At 41.8% G+C, this 21,967-nt stretch overlaps 1 protein-coding gene across 1 annotated transcript in view; it reads right to left on the bottom strand.

Moving 5' to 3' along the window:
* Positions 1–8,873, bottom strand: part of TMOD3 (tropomodulin 3) — an 80,512-nt gene extending 71,639 nt beyond the window's left edge. Inside the window, exon 1 of the mRNA XM_003266937.3 lies at positions 8,668–8,873. The gene's annotated coding sequence lies outside the window, so the exon portion shown is untranslated. The remainder of the gene's footprint in view (positions 1–8,667) is intronic.
* Positions 8,874–21,967: the final 13,094 nt, after the last annotated feature.

The raw sequence follows: 21,967 nt of genomic DNA on the forward strand, positions 1-21,967 counted from the left end.
GGGCAAGAAGAAGAAAAGTAAAGGGAAAGGAGTGATGTTCACACACCCTGTGTTACACAGAAGTACGCCTCCATGCTCTTCTGCCTGCAGCCCTTACATCACACCGTTCATTACACAGGAAATGTCCTTTTGCACTCTTTCTCATGTTCAAATCCTTTCACATCTTTCAAGGACCAGTTCAAATAACATTTCTGCAGAGGCTCCCCTTGTGTGCTAGACCAGATTCAGGCAGTGGGAGAAGAAAAGAGGAAACAATTTCTTCTGAGGTAGGAGGGAAGGCTAAGGGGCTTAAAGCAGTGCCAGCTATTCTCTGGTGGAGGGCACATTATATCACTTGGAATGCTGGCCAATGTCTAAGGAAAGCAGAAAGTGAGATGAGTTGACAAGGAATAATAATGGGGGTTCAAGAAAAGTGGCAGAGGAAAGGCAAGCATAGAGGGTGTGCTGAGGACTAACAGAAGAGCCCACCTGCCCAGAAGGCCTTGCAGAGGCGAAATCCTACACATCTGCCTTGGTCCATTTCTGTGTAGGGTTCTGTAATTTTTCGCCAAGAAACTGTAAATCTTAGGGACAACAGGAGAAGAACAAAAGGGGGGGGTGGGCGTGACTTTGAAATCATCACATATTTATTGGTATTTCCAGTGAAATTAGACCCCCAACTCCTCAGCTGGTCTAGCACTCAAGTGGGCATATTAAAGAGGAAAAAAGAAAAAAAAAAAAAGAATAGTTCCCTAAGAGTATTACCTGGGTTAATTATAGCCCACCATGAATGAAAATAAATCTTGGCGGTTGTATCATGTCTTGTCATGTTTGCCTCAGGGTAAGGGCTGCCTGACTATAAGCCAGACTCATACATTTGAGGGGCTTCCTCTGAATATTCCTTAACTCCTCATCAAAGTTTTAACACCACACCCAGGGAATGAAAATATTTTGTTGGTTGTAATTTTCCACATGGATGGAAATCCCCTACTGTATAAGTATGACTAATAATATCCTGCTCAAAAGAATTGCTATGCTATGGTTAAGGAAATACAACAATCTTCTTACCTACAAGTCTCTCTCTCTATATATATATGTAACACCCAGCCCTCATTTTCTTCTAGTTTACCACATTTTTATTCACTTTCTCACAGACACTTCAGGAACTGTGTTCACTTGTATGTACTCATAATGATGTTCATGCTTAGTGATGCCCAGATATGAAACTGTTTATTTGTAGTGGGTTATCATCACTGTATATGTTGCCTTAGTTTGTAAGTTTGTCTTAATGTGTTTGTGTTCCTTCCTTAGTGAGTGGGTGCAGGTGTTGAACATATATACCCGAGGGAGTGGATATCTTTATAGCTCAAAAAGGGTGCACATCTGAGGAGGAACCTTGACTGTATTTCAGTATTTTTCTTTCTTTGTTTTTTTTTTTTTTTTTTGAGACAGAGTCTCACTCTGTCACCAGGCTGGAGTGCAGTGGCATGATCTCGGCTCACTGCAACCTCCACCTCCCAGGTTCAAGCGATTCTCCTGCCTCAGCCTCCCGGGTAGCTGGGACTACAGGTGTGCGCCAACGTGCCTGGCTAATTTTTGTATTTTTAGTAGAAATGGGGTTTCACCATGTTGGCCAGGATGGTCTCGATCTCCTGACCTCATGATCCACCTGCCTCAGCCTCCCAAAGTGCTGGGATTATAGGCGTGAAAACAAACTCTTAAGAGTGGTATAAGGGTGAAAGAAGCCAGTCACAAAATATGACATATTATATGATTCAATTTATATGAGATGTCCAGAATAGGCAAATCTTAAGAGAGAGTAGATTAGTGGTTGCCTAGGGCTGGGTGAGGGAGACCGGGGGGAATTGGGAGGAATTAGGTAGTAACTGCTAATGGTAAGGGGTTTATTTCTGGTGTGATGAAAGTGTTCTAAAATGGTGGTGATGGTTCTGCAATTCTGAATGTACCAAAATCCACTGAATTGTACACTTTAAATGGGTGAATTGTATGGCGTGTGAATTATATCTCACTAAAGCTCTTATATATTACAGAAAGGGGGAAGGAATAAATAAGGAAACCAAAGTTGTCCTGCATTTCCACAGAAAGGTAATCCTGTCTTTGAAAATTTTAGCTTTTTTCTACTTCTATTTTAGTTAAGCTTTAGGATTCAAGACTCCTCACTGGTAAGTCCCCAGTTGTCTTCTCTCCATCTCTAATCTTTGTCTTTATTAACAAGGGTGATCTACCTAAGGGAGACAGCATTCACTAGTTACAACTCAATCTCTGAACAAAAAACAACATGCACACTATGATTACAATCATATAAAAATATGTATGAGGATGAATAAGGCCTGGAAAGAAATGAGGAAAAGTAAAAATAGCTATATAAGAATAATGAGGTTGGGGTGACATTCTTTGTAAAATAATGTTATCAACTTATTGTATTATCAGCACATAAACTTAGAAGAAAAAAATAACCAAACTGTCTCCCTAAAAATTGTTCCAAGGCAAATTCAGAAATTGCATCACAAAGGATTGGAACAGACAATGGAGTAGAAACATGGAAACTAGGGCTGGGTGTGGTGGCTCACACCTGTAATCCCAGCACTTTGGGAGGCCAAGGTGAGCAGACTGCTTGAGCTCTGGAGTTCAAGGACAGCCTGGGAAACATGATGAAACTCCATCTCTACTAAACATACAAAAATTAGCCAGGTATGGTGGTGCATGCCTGTAGTCCCAGCTATTAATACTTGGGAGGCTGAGGCTGATGGATTGCTTGAGCCCAGGAGGTCGAGGCTGCAGTGAGCCGAGATCACACTACTGCACTCCAAACTGGGTGACAAATTGAGACCTTGTCTCAAAACAAAACAAAACAGAAAAAGATGGAAAGTAAAACACATGGCTTATATATAATTGCATCTATTTAGATCAAGCCAATAAACAAGAAAATATTAAGCTCCCTATAGCTTGCTATGTTCGAGTCCTAGGTGATCTCTCCAGGCTTACATCTCCTTCATTCTAAACATCTGCCTATTTTATAAGGAAGATGCCAATTGCTTCTAAAATGAGGTTGTCTCCATTAACTCGACCCACAGAAAAGCCATTTAAAATTCAAATTCATACTTAACATTCTTCCATCAGGAAATACATGGTAACTAGCCCTGGATCAATCTCAGTCAAGTCCCAATCTGGAAGAGGAGCATAAACATTTTATTTTTAAGGTCAGGGTCCGTGCTTAAGAAACTGACAATATAAGCACAACTAAAATGCAAAGTGGCTCAGCTGACAGCTAAGATGCCAAGTCAATCTTATGCAGAAAAACAAACAAACAAAAAAGAGGTGTGTTTTGTTTTGTCTTGAGACAGGGTCTTACTCTGTCACTTAGGCTGGAGTGCAGCGGCACGATAACAGCTCACTGCGCCTCCACCTCCCTCAGATGATCCTCCTGCCTCAGCCCCCAGGTAGCTGGGACTACAAGTGCATGCCAGTACTTCTGGCTAATTTTTGTATTTTTAGTAGAAATGGGGTTTTGTCATGTTGACCAGACTGGTCTCAAACTCCTGGGCTCAAATGATCTGCGTGCCTTGGTCTCCCAAAGTGCTAGGATTACAGGTGTGAGCCACTGTGCCTGGCCGAGAAAGGAAAGTTTTTCTTAAACCTATGTTGCTGGAACAACTAGATATCTATATAGGGGGGAAATGAACCCAAACCCCTATCTTATATCATAACACAATAATAATTACTTTGAGATCAATCACAGACCCAAATGAAAAACTTAGAAAAATAAAGTTTCTAGAAGAAAAAGCTTTCTTCGTAATCCTGGGCACTGGTAAAAATTTACTGGTCAGGACAAAAAACACTAGCCATAATACAAAAAATTGATAAAACAGACTTCATAAAAATTAAAAATTTCTGCTCATCACAATATCATTGAGAAAGTAGACAAGGGACAGACTGTGTAAAAAAAACTGCCAACACATTTATCTATGTATGTGACAAAGAACTTGTACCTTGAATATATAAACAGCTCCTACAAACAACAAAAAGATGATGACCCAATGAAACACTAGGTAAGACCTGAAGAAACAATTCACAAAAAAAGATACTGCATTGCCAATTAACATATGATAAAGCACTCAACATTCTTAATCATCAGAAAAATGTAAATTAAAACCATAATGAGGTACAACTGTACATCCTGTAGTGTGACTAAAATTGAAAAGGCTGACAACACTAAACATTGGCAATACTAAAAATATGGTGCAAGTAGAACTCGGTATAAACCACCTTGGAGAACTGTTTGGCAGATTTTTAATAAAGTTAAACATACACATACCCTATGACTCAGTAACTCTGCTCCTAGGTATTTATCAAGAAACTTGTAAAAGAATGTTCATAACAACCTTATTCCAAATATCCATCAAGGAGAAAATATAAATTGGGGTATATTCGTACAATGGAATACTATTCAACAACTTAAATGGACAAACCACTGATACTTGCCAGCAACATAGATGAATCTTTCTTATATGAAAGAAGCCAAACACAAAAAAAGCACATGCTGTATGACTCCATTTATGTGAAGTCCAAGACCAGTCAAAAAAACTCTGTGGTGTCAGAAATCTATGGAGTCAGGAAGTGATTGCCTTTGGAGGAAGGTAAGTGAGGGAAGTTTCTAGGGTGACTTAAAAAAAATGTTTTCTATCTGATTTTGGTAGAAGTTACAGTGCATACAATTGTCAGAACTCCCTGAACTGGATATTATGTGCATTTTATTGAATGTTAATTATACATCAATAAAAATACAAAGTAGCATTGTGCCTCAAGATACAGACTAACAATTTTGTTTCAAATGAAATTCCTCAAGACTACACAAATGCATGTTCAGTTACACAGCATTTTCAATCATGTGCCATTCTGATTTATTCACACTTCTATTCTTTGATCATTGTAAATAAGCTAATGGATTACAGACACATATAGATACAAGAATGTATGTTCACATAATCTTTTATAAACACCAAATTAAATTTGATTGTTTACAATTTAAATAAGCACTTAATGGACCAGTTATAGGCCCAGTAGAATTTTCTATTGTCTATACCATTTTTCTCTCCATATATTTGTGATTTTAAAGGATCTGACATAAAACTGCATGTAAATCGAATGTCAGCAAGGACTATCAATGACCAAGGGATGATAGCGCTTTAGCCATATGGCCTGGAGAATAATGCCCTCCTCATCTATTCTAATTGAGACAGCTCATGCACATTAAATTTAAGAGCAACTGAAAAGCATGAAGAATAGTCTGCCAGCTACAACATGCATATTAAATTTAAGAGCAACTGAAAAGCGTGAAGAATAGTTTGCCGGCTACAACACTGCCTAAATATCAGTATACATCAGACTGATACCAGAAAACCTTACTAAAAGCCTTTTTTTTCCTCTACTGTTTACTGGATCCTCTTTATCTTTCTCCCTCCCTCTATCCAGGTATATTTTTATCCCCACAGCCTCTCATCCTCCCTATGATATTGCTCAGATATAACTGATTTTTTCTTTTGTTTTAGTTTTTGAGACAGGGTCTTGCTATGTTGCCCAGGCTGTCCTGGAACTTTTGGGCTCAAGTGATACTCCTGCCTCAGCCTCCCAAGTGGCTGGTACTACAGAAGCGTGCCACCACATCCGGTTCTAATTATGTTCACGTATCTGGCTCATCTCAGGTTCCAAATAAAATAAATTTACAGAATTGCACTATACTCTATGTAGATATGTCACATACACTTAAACAGTATAGACAGTATAGCCTGGGGAAAGAGATGACCAGTGAATGGAAAAAAATACTGACTTTAGTTGTTCCCCACTACGGCAACTGGAAAAGATCTCTTCTGAATATCTACCACGTTTTTATTCCCTACAGGTGGCTCTTACAAGTGCTGTGGACTATACATAAGTACATCTGCCTAATCCCAAAGAGAATAAGGTCCTGACAGGAACCATGTCATTTATATATAAAATTTTTTTTCTTTTTTTAGAGAGACAGGGTCTTACTCTGTCACGCAGGCTGGAATGCAGTGGCACAATCATTGTCTCTCACTGTAACCTCAAACTCCTGGGCTCAAGCAATCCTCCTGCCTCAGCCTCCCGAGTAGCTAGGACTACAGGCATCACCACTACACCTGGCTAATTTATTTTATTTTTGTAGAGACAGGGTCTTGCTATGTTGCCCAGGCTGATTTCAAACACCTGGGTTCAAGCAATCCTCCTACCTTGGCCTCCCAAAGTGCTAGGATTACAGGTGTGAGCCACCAGGCCCGGCCCTGGCCTCATGTCTTATACATATTCACCAGGAGCCTGAAACACTGTTTTGTACAGAATGGGGTAAGACACATACTTGAATTCATGAATTGCCAAATTAATGTGAATGAAAACAATTAAGGAAGGAAGAGGAGGAGAGAAAAAAAAGCAAAGAGAAAAAAGAAAAACTAGCAAAGAGAAAGGAAAAGGAAAGAAAGAGAAAAACTTATGAAGACAATTGTTCTTGTTAGAGTTAATAGGATTACAGTATTTTAAAAAACTGAGAGTTGAAAAAGCCATCAATTATGTATCTAATATCAGTTATCAGTACCAGTATTTAAATTGCCATTAAAAACACCTGAAAATATCTCTACAATTACCTCCCCACACTTGACATTCAAAGTGTGGTCTCCGACAGCACCACCTATTAGACATATAGACTTTGGACTCTACTTCGAACCTACAATATCCTGAATGAATTATGCATGCTAAAGTTTGAAAAGACTGCCCTCCACCATTCAGGGCCTTTCTGTTGTACCAAACCTGTTTTGTTTCAATGGGCCAGTAATTAAGACATGAAAGCTCTTTGAATGGGATTTGACCTGTACCTATTTAACTTCAGATGAAGTTACTAATTACAATGTAGGTTGGCATATTGGATATACCACAAAATTTGGGAATTAGTCATAAAAAATATGATTAAATAAAATTGAGGCCGGGCGCGGTGGCTCACGCTTGTAATCCCAGCACTTTGGGAGGCCGAGGCGGGTGGATCACGAGGTCAGGAGATCGAGACCACGGTGAAACCCCGTCTCTACTAAAAATACAAAAAATTAGCCGGGCGTGGTGGCGGGCGCCTGTAGTCCCAGCTACTCGGAGAGGCTGAGGCAGGAGAATGGCGTGAACCTGGGAGGCGGAGCTTGCAGTGAGCCGAGATTGCGCCACTGCACTCCAGCCTGGGCGACAGAGCGAGACTCCGTCTCAAAAAAATAAATAAAATAAATAAATAAATAAATAATAAAATTGAGCAGTAGGTCTACAGCATTCTCAAGAACTCATGTTTGCTCTTTCTCATGTCTAGCATAGGACTTGGAATTCATATCGCCAGTGTTTCCTGAATGAGCAAAATAAATGAACTTTTAAAAACCAGAGATATTTAGGGGCGGAATAATCTTGGGGGTCATCTGGTCCAACAATCTAATTTTAAAGATTAGCAAACTACAATTTCTCAGAGTTGCAAAAGCAAAGAAAGCTCAAAGAATTAAAATATATTGGGACATTTTAATTCGTTTTGTTCCTTTTGTAGGAATGTGTAAGAAAGGGGACTGTAACTATTATGATTGCTGACTCTTAAAGGTGAACAGGTGCCTAGGAAGAAGAAACTAGCAAGAGTAAATGAGCCTTGGCAAAGCTATTTTTCCAAGCCTAATATATTTTTGGCGGGCCAATTAATCAATTTAATCTGCCAAAAAAAATTAATCTGAAGGTTTCTCAGAAAAGGAGAGGAGACATGAGCTGCATGAAAATGTTACAAACCAAGGGAGGCTGCACATAACTAACTTAAATCTCCACAGGCTTTTTTTCTGTTGAAGTATGGCCTCCTGGGGTAAGTTTTACTGCAGTGTTCATTGCCAGATGACTTTTGGTTTTAACAGAGGCCAAGGGCAAGTTGGAAATGCGATTCTTAACTAAACATTAAAAAGAAAGAAAGAAACTGGCTGTTTCCCATTTCTGTTTGTAATCAGAATGCAGGCTTGCGGAGGAAACACACCACTTCCCGCAAGCAAAAATATAACGACCCAGTCACGTCCTCAAAAACAAACGAACACACAAACTTCCCAGCCGGATCCAGCTGTGCTGCCTGGGAGCTAGGAACTTAATTCTAACAGCAGACAGATCAAACCGGTGAACGCAAGGGCAGCCACATTTCAATCACAAAAAGGGTGTGCCCTAAGTATTGGCTCCCCCACTCCGCCGCCCAACTTTCAACAAGCCGAAGCCTTTGAAGGAGGCTCGGTGCCATCTCGGGGCGATCGTATCCCGGCGATGCTGGGTGGGGCGCAGGGAGCCAGCTCGGCCGCGGCTCAGCCGGAGGGGAGGGGGCCGGTCCCGAACCCCGGCGCCCGGGCCGCGGGTGATTCACCGGGAACGCCGGGTTCGCGCGCCTCGACCGGCGGGCGACGCCCAGCGCGCCCCACCTCCCCCGCCCGGGCCGTTCGCGCAGAAGCAGCCCCCGCGCGCCCCTGCTCCCCGAGACGGACCCGTCGGGAAGGAGCCCGGAGTCCGGCGGCCGGCGGGCAGCAACCTCTCCCTCCTCAGCCACCATGGCCGGTGCGACTCCCTACCCGCGCCCGCAGACGGACTTCCTGGAAAGCACCGGGCTGGGCTTACCTGAATGGCGCCCGCAGGGGCCGCTGACCTCTTCACAGACCCACGGAAACTGCCGGCCGCAAGCCGAGGCTCGGTTCCCAGCACTCGCCGGTCCGCCCGCGTTGGCCTCCCAAGGAGTTGCCTGACCCACCCGCCAGCAGCTCCCTCACTCGACCGCCCTGTCATGCGGCGCGTTCCTCCTTCGCCTCCGACGCGTGTGCGCACTCCCGTGCCGCGGTGCATCCTGGGAGTTGTAGTTCTAGCAAGGAGGGCGAGGCTCAACGCTGACCCTGGTCTTTACAATGGGCAGAACATAGGAAGGGGACTGCGAATACCAACCCTTATCCCAGTCTAAGACAATGTTCTCTACTCGTGGAAGTACCTACTATGGACTTCCCCGAAGCTGGAAATAGTATCCAGAGGCTCTTTGGTATAGATTTCCTTTTTACTTTGACCTTTTGTAAAGAAGCGCACACGGCAGGGCTTGCATTGTAGCCTCGGTTGTTAATACGAGGACATGACATTGGGGCCTTTAAACTGGTCATGACAGAGTTATAGCAAAGTAAAGGAATCAAATCTAAAGCCCAAGAGAGGCATAAATCATGCGAATGTCACCTCCAGGGTGTGGTGACCTTAGTGGTTTTCTTAGGTATGCAACCAGGGATGATATAGCTACTGCAGGGCAGTTTCTGCCCATCCTATCTTCCCATTCCATCTTCAAGCTCTGCACCATGCGGTGGGGCTGGCTGCTGTAGTGGGAGAAAAAACAGAAGAGGCTGCTCAAGGTGGGGATTGGGGCAGATGGGTAGTCTAGAGGGAAGAGGAAGAGTGTGGGAATCTCTCAGAGGACTGTTTGACAGTGGCCTATGTAATGGCTACCTTTTGTGCGAGGCTCTGAGGAGAGGGAACTGCGACATTTTTCCATTTATTCATTTAGTCCACTTACTGGGAATTTTCCTGGCCTGCTCTTCAGGAGTAGACCATCCCCAGGAGTAATGCTAAACTTTGACACACCTTTCAAAAATGCAGCCAAAGAAGTAGACTGACGTGCCTGCTTGAGGTACATTCCAGCTACACCCAGTGTGCAAGCCACTTAATGGTTTAAACCTCTCCTGGCATCTACTTCTTCCCCTCAGAGGAAGGAGCACCCTAGGTTAGATAAACATCCTGGAATTTCATGCAACTGGCACCCACTAATTTCAGCAATGGAGATCACTGATGGTTTGGGTTTTTAAGGGAAAAAAACCCTTCTTCTTTTTTTTTTTTTCCGCAAGACAGAGTCTTGTTCTGTCGCCCAGGACAAAGTGTAGTGGTGTGATCTCGGCTCACTGCAACCTCTGCCTCCCGGGTTTAAGTAATTCTCTTGTCTCAGCCTCCCGAGTAGCTGGGATTACAGGCATGCGCCACCACACCTGGCTAATTTTTTATTCCTAGTAGAGACGGGTTTTCACCATGTTGGCCATTCTGGTCTTGAACTCTTGACCTCGTGATCTGCCCACCTTGGCCTCCCAAAGTGCTGGGATTACAGGCATGAGCCACTGTGCCTGGCCAGGAAAAAACCCTTCTCAATTGACAAATACTTAGAGGACAGTCAACAATCTTGTGGCCATTGCATTTTATTTTCTATACCATCTTTGGGTCAATCTCTTGGAGATCACAGCTTTCTGAGAGCAATTTCCTACAGAATTCAGGTTCATAAGAATGTTTATACTTATAATACATACCAACTACTGGGCCAGCACTTCATTTGTAATATCTCATCTAATCCTCAAAACTAATCTAGTCCTCAAAACTCTATAAAGAATAAACTGGTATCCTCCATTTCTATAGATAAGAAAATGAAGACTCAGAAAAGTTAAGTAATTTGTATGAGGTCCCCCAGCCAGTAATTGGAGATCCAGAGGTGAGACACAGTTCTCTTGAGTCAAGTACTAATGTGCTTTCCACTGCTGATCAGACTGATGTGTCTCCTAAATCTCATCAATTTTTTGTTGAGACAATCTCATTCTGTCACCCAGGCTGTAGTGAAGTGGCGCTATCATGGCTCGCTGCAGCCTTGACCTCCTGGGCTCAAGCAGTCCTCCAACCTCAGCCTCCTGAGTAGCCTGAGCAGCTGGGACTACAAGCATATGTCACCACACCAGGCTAATTTTTTTAAATTTATTTTTTGTAGAGACAGGGTCTCCCTATGTTGCCCAGGCTAGTCTTGAACTCCTGGGCTCAAGGGACCCTCCCACCATGGCCTCCCAAAGTACTGAAATTATAGACATGCAACACCATACCCAGCTGATATGGTTTATTTTAAGAAGGACTTTCCTCTGCAGTATGGCTTCTTTTGCTTTGGTCACAGAGATTTTTTAATTCAGTGTCTGACTGACTTAATCTATTAAAGTTTTCCTCTCTCACCTTCCAATATGGGCTGTTAGGCAAATATTAAATATATTTTCGCTATTCATTTCAAATTTTTCCTAATGAATGTATAAATCTTATTTTAGTTCCTTTTTCTAAAATAATGCAATTTGATGGTGGATTTTTTCCTTTCTTCAGGCATACATTATCATATTTTCATCACAAAGCTTATAAACATGAATCTCTTAAATCCATGTACATTAAATGCCACATATGGGGCCAGAGATGTTAAGAATAATATCTTAGTATTGGATAACACTGAAGAGGTAGAACCTTCCTCACTTCTTCCACTCCTTTGCTATAACACATTCTCTATATTAGCAGCCAGAATCACTTTTTTTTTTTGAGACAGAATCTCTGTCTGTCGCCCAGGCTGGAGTGCAGTGGCGTGATCTCTGCTCACTGCAACCTCTGCCTCCGGGGTTCAAGCAATTCTACCTGCCTCAGCCTCCCTAGTAGCTGAGATTACAGGCCCCCCACCCCACCACGCCCGGCTAATTTTTGTATTTTTTTAGTAGAGACGGGGTTTCGCCATGTTGGCTAGGCTGGTCTTGAACTCTTGACCTCAGGTGATCTGCCCACTTTGGTCTCCCAAAGTGCTGGGATTACACATGTGAGCCACCACTCCCAGCCCAGAATGATCTTTTAAAAACAAATCAGATCATATCACCATCTTGCTCCAAACGATTCATGGCTTCCATCACATTCAGAATAAAATCCAAAATTAACACCTCTACAAATCTGTATATGATTGTTTTGTTTCCTACCATATATTCTCTCTGACACTGCTCTAGTCATACTGGCCTCCCTGAGGTTTCTTAATCCTGCCAAGTTTCTCCCCATCTCAGAGTCTTTATGCTATGCAGGAGAATGATTTTCCTCCCAGATGCTTCTAGCTCATGCCCTCATTTTAATGAAGGTTCTGCTCAAATGTTACCTCTGAAAGTCTTCCTCTTATCACCTTACCCTGTCATTCTCTCCTTTCTTTACTTGTCGTCATAGCACTTTTACCACATAGCATCATATTGCTTGTTTCCTTAGTGGAAGCTCAACAAGCTTTGCTTTGTTTACTCCTCCATCCCTAGCATCTACAATACTGCCTGCACACAGAAAGTATTCAATAAATATTTGTAAATAAATGAATGTTGGGTTCTTCCCTCTCTCTCTCCTACTCTCCTCTTGGGACACAGAACCAGAAGGTTCACCTGTAAATGCCAGCCAGTGACCTGATTCGGACGTAAACACCAGCTGCAAGAGGGTTGACGACACAGGAGAATAAGATCCTGTGAAAGTCCTGAAATAGAGACAGAGCTCTCTTTTAAAAAGGCCATAATTTAGGGTTACCACTATTCCCTTAGAGTTGGAAACATAATTCTTGGAGGAAAACAAACAGGAAAAACATGAAAATTATATTCACATAAATAAGTGAAAAGGTAAGTCCACTAAATGCCTGTGGTAGATTGAAATATCGTTCCCAAATGTTTGCTCTCCTTTAGAGGAATAGACAGGCTTGCCCACTATGTGACTTCCAGTGCTGCCCCGAAGGCATTCAGGCTTGGCTATGATCTCATGATGGGATTTTCCTCCTCTCTTCGGTTAAATATCATACTGTAATCACAAAGTTTGGAAACATGAATCTTGCTTTGGTCAATAAAATATAATTGGAAGGGACAATCCGACAGTTCTGGGTGGAAGCTTTAAGAGTCACTGCCTTTCTCTACTAGTGTGCCTGCTCTTTCCCTCCACCAAGAGAAAGGCAAGTTCTGAATAGAGGCTGGTCCTTCTGCCTGGGTTCTAGAATAAGAAATTACATGGATCAGAGCCTCAGCCGCTAGCTGACATAATATATAATGTGAGCGAAGAGGAAACTGAGGTTTAGGTTCGTTTGTTACTATAGACTTACTTAGCAAAAGCTGACTACTACAGTGCCTAATCAGAGAAACATAATGATCTGAACTAGAAGTGGTATGGCACCCCCAACCTTCTGCATTTAACCCACTTCAAGTAATGGAAAACAGTTGAAGTTCAACATGCTAACACACTACAGAGAACAAATCTGAGGCCTTCGGGTAAAATATTTGAACAAGGGAAAGAGTATGGTTCCCATTAGTGTTCAGGGTTTGCTTAGAGTGAAAGTGATTGATAAAATGACACTCCAACTCTACTTTACGTGTTAATATTACAAGCTCTAATTAGTGTTATCTCTAAACTTCCAGCCAGAGTAACTCAGAAAGCATGTCACACTGAATCATCATATGCTAATTAATAACAGCAGCACTTTTCTTGTTATCAAAGAGTTCCTTTAGGAAATAGTTACTTTGGTATATGTAAGCATATTTTGTGTGTATGTAAAAACGTGTATTTACAGGAGAGCTGAGAAAAACTAAAACATAAATTTGAAACGAAAAGGTAAGGATTTCATTATGGAAGCTTGGAGGTAGGAATCCTATGGAAGCAGTGGGAGGTAGGAATCACAGAAGACAAATATCATGGCTGGGTGCATACCGTTTGCTTTTTTTTTTTTTTTCTGAGATGGAGTCTCTCTCTGTCACCCAGGCTGGAGTGCAGTGGCGTGATCTTGGCTCACTGCAAGCTCCGCCTCCCGGGTTCACGCCATTCTCCTGCCTCAGCCTCCTGAGTAGCTGGGATTCCAGGTGTGCACAACCATGCCTGGCTAATTTTTGTATTTTTAGGAGAGACGGGGTATCACCATGTTGGCCAGGCTGGCCTCAAACTCGTGACCTCAGGTGATCTGCCTACCTTGACCTCCCAAAGTGCTGGGATTACAGGCATGAGCCACCGCGCCTGTGTGCATACAGTTTTACAGGAAAGATTCAAGCACACTTTTTGGCCTCAAATGCCCTTTTTCTATCACCCATCTCTGCCTGTTAGTAGCCTCCTCATGTTTCATTGTCCATCTCAAATGTCTGTTCCCCACTCAACCTTCACTAATGCCATCAGCTGGAATTAATTTTGCCTTTCCCATATTTTCATACCCCATTATGCCTCCATTAGAAGTGCACTGAATACACATTTCAGCCAAATGCCAAAAGGGCCAAAAAATAAGTCACTCTTCAGCTGAAGCCGAAATTGATGACAAACATCATTATTAAAGAATAAACTTCTGGGATGTACACATAAACCTAAAATATTATCCCCAAATTTTAATATTATTTTAATAATATTAAAAATGTTAGTGCTAAAACTGTTCAGTTTAACATTTACTATAGAAGCAATAATTTCCCAGTGCTGTCCATTGTTAGACTCTCCTACAGTCACTACAGAAAGCCAAATTTCAGCTCAGGTGAGTGAATGAATATGATCCATGTCATAAATGGAATTAAATAAGAATTAGCTTCAGGACTTCAAATGATAAATGCTAGATACCCCAAACCCTTCTACCAAGACCGGAGTTGTGATATGATGTAACTTCTGCTTACTTTTCCTTGTTTTTATTTATTATTATTATTTGTTTTTGAGACAGACTCTCACTCTGTCGCCCAGGCTGGAGTGCAACGGCACGATCTCAGCTCACTGCAACCTCCACCTCCTGGGTTCAAGCGATTCTCCTGCCTCAGCCTCCTGAGTAGCTGGGACTACAGACATGCACCACCACACCTGACTTATTTTTGTATTTTTAGTAGAGACAGGGTTTCACCATGTTGGCCAGGCTGATCTCAAACTCCTGACCTCAAGTGATCCTCCAGCCTCGGCCTCCCAAAGTGCTGGGATTACAGGTGTGAGCCACTGCACCTGACCTCCTTGTATTATTTAAATTTTTTATAAACATTTATTGGCTCAAAAACAATATATTGTTTTTTCTAAGTTATCTAGCCAATGGATTCCCTCTTGATATTTGTGGTAATTGTCAGCTTATTTTCCTATTTGCTTGAAAGTCTTAAATAATTGTTTCTTTTTGTCTTTTACTAAATTCTTATTGATACATTATAATTGTACATATGCATGGGAGTACATGTGATATTTTGATACATGATACAATGTGTAATAATCAAATCAGGGTAATTGGTCATCATCTCAAACATTGATTATTTCTTTGTGTTGAGAACATTTCAAATCTCTTCCAGCTATTTTGAAATATGCAATACATTACTGACAACTACAGTCACCCCACTGTGCTGTTGAACCACTAAAACTTATTCCAAGTGTATTTTTGTACCCATTAACTAAACTCTCTTCATTTTTACCCTCCTTAAGTTTTTAATTTTTTTGTTTGTTTGTTTGTTTTTAGATGAAATCTCGCTCTGTTGCCCAGGCTGGAGTGCAGTGGTGCCATCTTGACTCACTGCAACCTCCGCCTCCTGGGTTCAAGTGATTCTCCTGCCTCAGCCTCCTGAGTAGCTGGGACTACAGGCATGCACCACCACTCCCAGATAATTTTTTTGTATTTTTAGTAGACACAGGGTTTCACCATGTTGGTCAGGCTGATCTCAAACTACTGACTTCAAGTGATCCACCCACCATGACCTCCCAAAGTGCTAGGATTACATATTTGAGCCATCGCACCCGACCAGTTCTTTAGAGAAGTTTTACAAGTGTTTACCCTTCAAAAAGCTTAAGGTTCTATAAAAATGTTATGAACCTTTCCTAAATTCCTGGCTTTTAAAGTGATGCATCCATAAGTGAACCTAAGTACATAAAAGAAACTTGTGGTATTGGGAGCCAGGGCCAAAATGTGTGCATTACTAGAACATGAAAAGCACCAGCGGGGATTACTTTTTAAATTTCTTTTTCAGGTTGTTCATTGTTGGCATATAGAAATGCTACTGATTTTTATATGTTGACTTTGTTTCCTGCAACTTTACGGAATTTTTTTTATCAGTTCTAATAGCTGTTTGATGGCATCTTTAGGTGTTTCCAAATGTAAGATTATGTCATCTGCAAACAAGGATAATTTGATTTCTTCTATTCTAATTTGGATGCTCTTTATTTATTTCTCTTGTCTGATTGCTCTAGCTAGAACTTCCAGTACTATGTTGAATAACAGTGGTGAAAGTGGGCATCCTTGTCTTGTTCCAGATCTTAGAGGAAAGAGTTAATTTTTTCCCATTCAGTATGAAACTATCTGTGGGTCTGTCACATATGGTTTTTATTACGTTGAGGTATGTTCCTTTTATACCCAGTTTTGTTTTTTTTTGAGATGGAGTCTTGCTCTGTCACCCAGGCTGGAGTACAGTGGTGCAATCTCAGCTCACTGCAAGCTCCGCCTCCCAGGTTCACACCATTCTCCTGCCTCAGCCTCCCGAGTAGCTGGGACTACAGGTGCCTGCCACCACACCTAATTTTTTTGTATTTTTTAGTAGAGATGGGGTTTCACTGTGTTAGCCAGGATGGTCTCAATCTCCTGACCTTGTGATCCGCCCACCTCGGCCTCCCAAAGCATACCCAGTTTTTTGAGGGTTTTTATTATGGAGGGATATTGAATTTTATCAATTTTTTTTTAGCATCAATTGAAATGATCGTATGGTTTATGTCCTTCACTTTGTTGATATGGTGTGTCACGTTGATTGATTTCTGGTGGGTTTTTTTTGGTTGTTTTTTTGTTTGAGTAAGGTTCTTGCTCAGTCACCCAGGTTGGAATGCAGTACTACAATCTTGGCTCATTGGAACTTCTACCTCCTAGGCTCAAGCGATTCTTTCACCTCAGCCTTCTTAATAGCTGAGACCACGGATGCACACAACCATACCTGGCTAATTTTTTGTTTTTTGGTAGAGACAGGGTTTCACCTTGTTGCCCAGGCTCCCAAAGTGCTGGGATTACAGGCGTGAGCCACCACTCTTGGCCTGATTTGTGTATGTTGAACCATCCTTGCATTCCAGGGATAAATTCTACTTGGTCATGAAGAATGATTTTTAAATGTCTTGTTGAATGCAGTTTGCTAGTATTTTGTTGAGGATTTTTGCATCAATATTCTTCAGAGACATTGGTCTGTAATTTTCTTTTTTTGATGTGCCTTTGTCTAGTTTTGGTCTCAGGGTAATACTGGACTTGTAGAATGAGTTTGTATTCCCTTCTCTTCTATTTTTTTTGGAGTAGTTTGAGTAGAATTGGTATTAGTTCTTCTTTGAATGTTTGGTGGAATTCAGCAGTGAAGCCATCAAGTCTTGGGCTTTTCTTTTTTTTTTTTTTGAGACAGAGTCTGGCTCTGTCCCCCAGGCTGGAGTGCAGTGGCACCATCTTGGCTCACTGCAAGCTCCGCCTCCCGGGTTCACGTGATTCTCCTGCCTCAGCCTCCCGAGTAGCTGGGACTACAGGTGCCCGCCACCATGCCCTGCTAATTTTTTTTGTATTTTTAGTAGAGACGGGGTTTCACTATGTTGGCTAGGATGGTCTCGAACTCCTGACCTCATGATCCGCCCACCTTGGCCTCCCAAAGTGCTGGGATTACAGGCTTGAGCCACTGCGCCCGGCCTCTTGGGCTTTTCTTTACTGGGAGACTTTTTATTATGTCTTCAATCTTGTTACTTGTTATTGGTCTGGTCACACTTTGGATTTCTTCATGATACAATCTTGATAGGTTTATGTGTCTAGGAATTTATTCATTTCCTCTAGGTTCCCAATTTATTTGCATATAGTTGCTCATAGTAGCTACTAATGATCCTTTGAATTTTTGTAGTATAAGTTGTAGTGTCTCCCTTTCCATTTCTGATTTTATTTGGGTCTTTTTTTTTTTCTTAGTCTGGGTAATGGTTTGTCAATTTTCCTAATCTTTTCAAAACACCAACTTTTTGTTTCATTGATCTTTTATGTTATTTTCTTCATTTCAGTTTCATTTATTTGTGCTCTGATCTTTATTATTTCTTTTCTTCTACTAATTTTGGGTTTGGCTTGCTCTTGCTTTTCTAGTCCTTTAAGATGCCTCATTATTTATTTGAAGTTTTTCTTCTTTTTTTTGATGTAGACACTATAAACTTCCTTCATGGTAATGCTTTCACTGTATCCCATAGGTTTTGGTATGTTCTGTTTCCATCATCATTTGTTTCAAGAAAATTTTTCAATTTTCTTTCTGATTTCTTTATTGACCCACTGGTCATTCAGGAGCATATTGTTTAATTTCCGTGTATTCGTATAGTTTCTAAAATTCCTCTTGCTATTGATTTTAAGTTTTATTCCATTGTGGTCAGAGAAGATGCCTGATATTATCACAATTTTAAAAAATATATTAAGACTTGTTTTGTGACAAAGCATCTATACCTGAGAATGATCCATATGCTGCCAAGAATGTGTATTCTGCAGTTCTTGGATAAAACGTTCTGTAAATATCTCTTAGGTCCATGTGGCCTATAGTTTAAGTCCAATGTTTCTTTGTTTGCAGATTAAGTCCAATGTTTCTTTGTTGATTTTCTGTCTGGAAGATGGGTCCAATGCTGAAAGTGGGGTGTTGAAGTCCCCAGCTATTATTGCATTGAGATCTCTCTCTCTCTCTTTCTCTTTAGTTCTAATAATATTTGCTTTATATATCTGGATGCTCCAGTATTGGGGGCACATGTATTTAAAATTGTTATATCCTCTTGCTGAATTGACCCCTTTATCATTATATAATGACCTTCTTTGTCTCTTCTTACAGTTTTGTCGTGAACTCTATTTTGTCTGATATAAGTATAGTGACTTCTGTTCTTTTTTGGTTTCCATTAGCATGAAATATCTTTTTCCATCCCTTCATTTTCAGCCTATGTGTATCTTTAAAGGTAAAGCCTTACCTGTATGCAACAGATCAGTCAGTCTTTTTTAAAAATGTTATTCGGCCCAATAAAAGGATAGTATGTGTTTTTACTGGGGAGTTTAGTCCATTTATATTCAATGTTATTACTGCTAAGTAAGGACTTATTCCTGCCATTTTGTTGTTTTCTAGTTACTTTATGGTCTTCTCTTCCTTCTTCCTTCCTGTCTTCCTTTTAGTGAAGGTGACTTTCTCTGGTGGCATGATTTAATTTATTGCTCCGTGTGTGTGTTTTTGTGTGTATCCACATTAAGCTTTTGATAAACTAAAACATCTAAGTCTTTCTCCACACAGATGGCAGTTGGGTAATATTCTCCTCATGCTATTTTTTAAGTTGATTTTTAAAATTAAAAGTAAAAAAGCGTACTATTACATCTATTAAATTTTATCCAATTATATATAGACTTATACTTTGGCCAGTCCATATATTTTTGAACCTATCAAAGTATTCCTTGTCCCTCCCAGTGCCTATCAGCTGAATACCTCATCAGCATTCTATCAGTATCACATACCGATCAACTGCTAAACAAGACATGTCTAGGAAAGAGCCTTGTGGTGGCTACTAAGACCTGGTCGAAATTAATCCATCCATTAGCATTTACTTATGATCAATTGTCTAAACCAGTCATTTAACTAGTTAGCCACATTGGGCCAGGTGTGGTGGCTCACGCCTGTAATCCCAGCACCTTGGGGTGCCAAGATGGGCGGATCACCTAAAGTCAGGAGTTTGAGACCAGCCTGGCCTATGTTGTGAAACCTCATCTCTACTAAAAATACAAAAATTAGATGGGCGTGGTGGCGGGTGCCTGTAATCCCAGCTACTCAGGAGGCTGAGGCAGGAGAATCTCCTGAACCCAGGAGTCGGAGGTTGCAGTGAGCCGAGATGGCGCCACTGCACTCCAGCCTGGGTGCCAGAGTGAAACTCTGCCTCAAAGAAAAAAAAAAAAAAAAATTCAAGATAACCAATAAACCAGAAGAGCTGCCAAAAAACAGGTGTAAACCAGACTCCGTCTAAAACAAAACAAAACAAAACAAAAACAAAAACAAACAAAAAAACAAAACTAGTTAGCCACTCTCTTACGTGGCCCGTATTTCTCAAGGACGCTGTGAGGCTTTGTCAAATGTCTTGCTGTAATCCAAACACAGTGTGTTTTTTTGACTTTGCTCTCAAGATTTCCTATCAATTATTTTAAGTGATTCTGTGCTGGCTTTTAGAGGTCACAGCTTCACTTCCAACTGCTTACAAACCACTAAAGTGGAGAATACACTTTTCTAAAATTTTGCTCTGGATTTATATGTCCAGTGGTCAACAGTTTGTAGAATCTCCTCCCCACCACCACACATTTTGAGTCATACGCCTGCCTTTCCTACATAATCTCCCTTCTTAGGTTGGTGTGGCCAGAAGCATAGCCCAATCTCATGCAAGCACACAAACATCTAGTTCTAGTGAGGTCCTTGGATGTGTGGGACATTTGCCAGAGGCCATGGTATCTGATTGTGTTCCCCGACTGCTGGGAGTAGGCAGGCAGTGGGTTGGTAACCAGAGAAGAGGGGACACAGGGCACTACTTCTGAAAGCCATAAAAAAAGGCTGAGTTATCAGGCTGAGAGAGGTTTGTCCATAACAAAGTTAAGTCTAACACGAAACAGATGTGAAATTCCAGGAGTCGCTCCAGAAGCCAAATGGGCAAATCCAAAAGAGGATACCCACAAGGCACAGCAAGCCTAAACAAGGGAAACATGAGGGAAATCACAAGTGCTGAGCTAATGAGAAGGTGGGTCAGGAGTAACGCCTGCATCAGTTCTCTTATTTGTATTCAGTTCTTGGAGTGATGGGGGAGGGCCTGTGTCCTAGAAGGGAATGGCCAGTAGAAATTTAAAAATGAGTAAGATGCACTCAATCCTGTTTAAATTCTTGACATTGTTGGCATAAAATGGAGAACTTTGTTGGCGTTAATATCCATGTGATACAGGAGTGCTGGGAAGGGAAGAGTGTAGTCCCTTTAAATGATACGGAACAGGGTTAGGGAAGCGCTGGGCAGAGGGTAGTGTGGTCTCTGGCTAGGGCCCCGCCCCCACGGACCTAGGTGAGGACAGGCACTCCTGCCTTCCCGCCCAAATGTTGCATTTCCCGAGACCACCCTGGCCCGCCACGCCCCCATCCTGGGCCTATAAAAACCTGAGACACTGGCAAGGCGGAGACACAGGCGGCTGGACTTAGGAGAGGGTCGGTGGAAGAAGACACAGGTGGCTGGCTGTAGATAGGCCACTGAGGAGAGCACATCGGTGGAAGAATACACCAACAGATGCACCTGGCAGGCCATGCGGCCATCCACCAGTGGGATGAGGCGGAGTTTGGCCAGGGCAGTCGGAGGGGAGCCGGCCGAGCAGCCAGAACTCCAAGGGAAAACCATCTCCCTCTGGCTCCCCCATTTGTGGAGAGCTACTTCCACTCAATGAAAGTTTGCACTCATTCTCCAAGCCCACGTGTGATCCATTTCTTCCAGCACACCAAGGCAAGAACCTAGGATACAGAAAGCCCTCTGTCCTTCAGGCAAGGTAGTTAAGTTCTAATTGACTGGTTAACACAAGCCGCCTATAGACGGCAAACTAAGAGCACCCTGTAACAACACGCCCACTGGGGCTTCAGCTGTAAACATTCACCCCTAGACGCTGCCGTGGGGTCAGAGCCCCACAGCCTGCCCGTGTGTATGCTCCCCTAGACGTTTGAGCAGCGGGGCACTGAAGAAGCGAGCAACTTCCCCTGTCGCATGCCCTGCAAGGGGGACAACGGAACATTTCCTGTTTCACATAGATATTTATTTAGGTTAGAATTTAAAAATTCTAAGTGCCTTCTATATCTCGGATACTTCTAAGAGTTTTTACACATTAATCTGCATAATAGTACTACTGTGAAAAATGCTACAATTGTTACTACTTTACAGATGAAGCTGGGGCTTGGTAATTTGCACAAATTCGTATAACTAATGGAAGTGAGATCTGAACCAGGCAGGTGTGACCCCAGGGTGCACACTTGTAACCACTCTATTCATCATAACCCAATAGGCTGAAAGGGAGAATCTTTTAAACGAAATAATTACTATACTTTCTTGTCCAAGAGAAGGTGTGAAACAGCAAATATAGAAATTAGACACTGGCCCTTTATGTTTCTCA

The sequence above is a fragment of the Nomascus leucogenys genome, chromosome 6, assembly GCF_006542625.1.
Source record: "Nomascus leucogenys isolate Asia chromosome 6, Asia_NLE_v1, whole genome shotgun sequence".
NCBI lineage: Eukaryota > Metazoa > Chordata > Mammalia > Primates > Hylobatidae > Nomascus > Nomascus leucogenys.